General features: G+C 40.1%; 1 pseudogene; it reads right to left on the bottom strand.

The window, feature by feature from the left end:
• Positions 1 to 3,223: 3,223 nt before the first annotated feature.
• On the bottom strand, positions 3,224 to 3,390 carry LOC122892703 (annotated as a pseudogene).
• Positions 3,391 to 4,159: the final 769 nt, after the last annotated feature.

Raw genomic sequence — 4,159 nt, 5'->3', positions numbered from 1 at the left:
CCCTGGTAATTGGGTCGAGGCACCTGACATGTGCTGCCAAGTCATGGGGAGAGGAAGAAAGAGCTCTGGGAGGGTGAGAAAGAGCCAGTGGGATTCTGCCATGTCTCTCTTTCCCCGTCACTGACCTTGGATGTTCCAAGGTTCAGATCATGAGGCTACAAGGTGCATGCCTTTACGCAAGGGAGAAACAACTCTGAAGTTCTTTAACAAGGACACATTCTTTCATGTGAAGAGTAGAGATAAGGTTTAGCAAGACAAATACTCCTATGAGAGGGAAAGCAAGTTGTCCTATCTGGAAATAAAGGCAGATTATTTCTTGATATCAGGGTTTGCTCCTGGAAGGGCAATAGATATTTTTGAATGAGGAGAAAAAGGCAGAAGAAACACTAAAGGAAAAAAAAAAATGAAGCTTAATGTATTGATGGGGAATCAGGACATATTTTGCCCATTTAACTTAGCTTTGGACCGGCCCAGGATGTGGGAGGGGGAAAAAATGTCACATTTGGACTTTATATAATTGGAAAGGAGATCAGCTCTAGTATGTAACAGAAATATCCTAATTCTAAATGGTTATTTTAAAAAGGAGGATCTCAAATAGCTTTGTAAATTGGGCACTCTAGTGAAGATTACAACGCTTTCTTGACTCATTCAATCATGCTGTATTAAATACACAGGAGACGTCTCTAACATTTTATAGGAGAAAAAAACCCAACAGAAATAAACCTTACTCCAAAATTAAAATAGTTCAGGTGTAGGTAGGAAGGCGGACTGTCACCTCACTTAGAGAACAGTGCTTAAGTTTCATAGGTCTGTAAAAACAAACCTGACAAATGTATAACTTTTGAATCACTTAGGATAGGTGCAGTTATTTTAGTATTATACGTAATGAAAGTTTAGTTGTATAAAATTGAATATAGTGAAGTGTTAAGATATTTTACCAGGATTAAGCTAATCCTTCTCTAACACAAGGAAAAATAGTTGCCAATAAACTCTCTATTTTTAACAGCCACTTGAGAGAGACAAGATGAGACTTATAAAAATCCCTTTCAAGAAGTTTCCCAGTACAGTAACAGTTTACACCCAACACATACGTAAATACATTTCGAAAACTTGGCCTCTGCCAAGTTGCAAAGTCTGACTTGTCAGAGTTACATCATGTTTTTAAAGCATGTTTGAAATGAAGCTTGTCATACATCAGGCTTCAGTGAATCTAGAAAGGACTGTCGCTTTTTTTTAGAAACGTAATGGGCTGCATTTCCTTTCAATTTTTCAGGGATTATTTTAGTATCAAAATTCTACACATGGAATAAGAAGCAGTGGATTTTTTTTTTTGAATACATTGTTTTTGTTTCCCACATACACTGGGCCTTCCCCTAGCCTTTATAATGTTGGTATCAGAACACAGAGTTAAAACCATGATAGAGAAAATGCTTTGACTCTGAGCCCTTCAATATGGGCTTTTTATATTTTAGTGGTGAGCTGGGTCAGGAACTGGCGTAGCCAGCAGGAGAACCTGATTCTGGTTTCAAGATTTGCTTGTGGGAAGGAACATGTAAATGAATGGTTGGGGGTAAAGGAACAGAAGAGACAACTCTCTGAGAGGTGGCCTGCTAGCAAGGATTCATTGGAAAATAAAAGATCTACCTAAAAAGAGGTTAAAGTTGTATTCTCTGCATGTTTGTTTTGCTGACATATAATGAAATTTAGAAAGGGGGGCTCTGGGATCAGTATGCTTGGGATCACATCCATCCTTCGTATTACAGTGAAAGCTAATGAATGTGAGTCCTGTCTGTTTAGTGTACCATCATTCTATCAGACTCTTCCCCGTGTCAGCATTTTGCTGGCACTCAGTAGAAGCTAGTTAAATAAGTGAATGAGCGAAGGCTGAATCTAAAGATCTACCATCTTTACCGTAGGGATGTATCTGGCAACAGGACAATGTTACCAGTTAACGGCCTTGGGCTGACCAAGTGAACTTTTTAAAGATACAATCTTTCCTGATATTAAATCCCAACTTTTCTTTGCTAAAAAGCTTGTCCTGTTTGAATGAATATTCCTAAGGTTTGCTTTTGCGATTCCTTTTCCTGTGGTTTAGGAGCCGGGCTGTCTACACATTCACCCTATAGGTGAGTTAAGGGTGCACTCCGTTTCCCATCTAATCTTGCTGGCTCAGAACTCATTGTAGCTTTTAAAAGACTTCAAGTGTTTTAATTGGACTCATTAACTGTTTTTTTTTTTTTTTTTGAAAGAGAGAGAGAGAGAAAGAGAGCGAGCACATGTGCACATGGGAGGGGGCAGAGGTAGAGGGAGAGAGGATCTTCAAGCAGACTCCCCACTGAGCATGGAGCCCAACGTGGGGCTCCATGGACCCTGAGATCCTGACCTGAGCAGAAACCAAGAGTCAGACACTGAACCAACTGAACCACTCAGGTGCTCCTGATTCATTAACTTTTAATTTTAAAGTTTCTCAAATGTCAGTTCCCATTTAAGCAATGGGAACACCTAGAAATAGCTGTTTCAATGTATCTCTTGTGCAAAGAGTGTCTATATTGGACCACAGATCTATTTGTAGCGATAAATACAATGATTAAGTCTCATGTCATAAACAACGTACACTGTTGTCCTAGGGCTTTGTGAATAAGGAGGAGGAATTACAGGTAGGTTTGTTTCACAAAAAGAGATACAATTTTGTTTACTGGGTCATATTTCTGATAAGATACATGGCAAATTTCTAGATATTATGATCCCATACTAGATACTACAATAACTAACACAAGGTTAAATTGAGACTGGTTGAAGTCTGTTAAACTAGCAACGAAAGGATGAACTGACCAATATGTTTAACTCTTTCAAGCTCTATCATCTGCTATCCTATATCTATCTTCCAATTCCTTTTTTTTTTTTTTTTTTAAGTGGTAGGGGGAGTGACACAGAGAAGAGATGGAGGCACATGGGGACAGGTGGAGGCTGGGATTTTTCTGGGGTGGATGGAGTGTGGTGAGGCTTGTCCTGATTGCCACACACACACAGGTCAGCTGTCCCATGTGTTAGGTAGGCCTTAGGTACTCAGGCCAGGGATGCTAGAACCTGGCTACTTGGCTTCCTGCCAAGCTCCTGCTGCAGGACAAGAAGCAAACCGCTGGATCTCCTCTGTGCATAGGCCCATGGGGTGACTTCAAAAGCCAAAACCATCCTGCCATTTCCACCACTACTGTTGCCCCTGAGGGCCTGCACCATTCCTGGAAGTATTGCAACACTAGGGCCAAGAGTAGCCTCCTTATTCCAACTCCCTGCTCCAAAAATCTACTTAATGTATTGTCCTTGGATAGAGGACATATCAGATATTAAACACATAAGAACCTCATATTAGCCAAAAGGCCAGGAAGTAATTATCTTCCAATTCTTAATCCCAAACTCAAATATGTCAATCTTAGATTACGAACTCTATGAAGTATACAAGTATAAGCATGTTTTGTTCTCCCAAGACCTCCTTCGATTGATAGATATTTCATATAGTCGACTTCTTTACTTTCACTGGTAAGCATATTAGGCAAATGAGATGATTGGAACTCCCTGAATTCTGGTTTACCTTTGCAAGATATTTGGGTTTTTTTTGTTTGTTTGTTTGTTTTAAGATTTTATTTATTTATTTGTCAGAGAGAGAGAAGCGAGAGTGAGCACAGGCAGACAGAGTGGCAGGCAGAGTGGCAGGCAGAGGCAGAGGGAGAAGCAGGCTCCCTGCCAAGCAAGGAGCCCGATGTGGGACTCGATCTCAGGACACTGGGATCATGACCTGAGCCGAAGGCAGCTGCTTAACCAACTGAGCCACCCAGGCGTCCCCCTTTGCAAGATATTTGTAACAGATGTGGCTTAAGACTCTCTCATAATGCCTACATTAGCCAAAATAATTGCTACCTGAAGTTGTTAAGGTGAATTGGGTTTTTAAAACAAATTGTTCTGAAATTGCAAAGTGACTCTCTAGTGTTGATGATCTGTGAACTTTCTATGGAAATTTTCTGTAGGAGATGAAGAATTTTCTATTTCAATAAAAAAAAGAAGATATTGAAAGAGACCTCACCTTGATAGTCTCAAAGTGCTTCTTGAAAAATGATACTAAGAAGTGCAATTTTGACTTTATGACCCTCAAGCCTGGAGTTCT

This window comes from Neovison vison, chromosome 12 (assembly GCF_020171115.1).
Source record: "Neovison vison isolate M4711 chromosome 12, ASM_NN_V1, whole genome shotgun sequence".
NCBI lineage: Eukaryota > Metazoa > Chordata > Mammalia > Carnivora > Mustelidae > Neogale > Neogale vison.
Note: the sequence above shows the minus strand (reverse complement) of the source record. Positions and strands in the feature narration are given on the sequence as shown.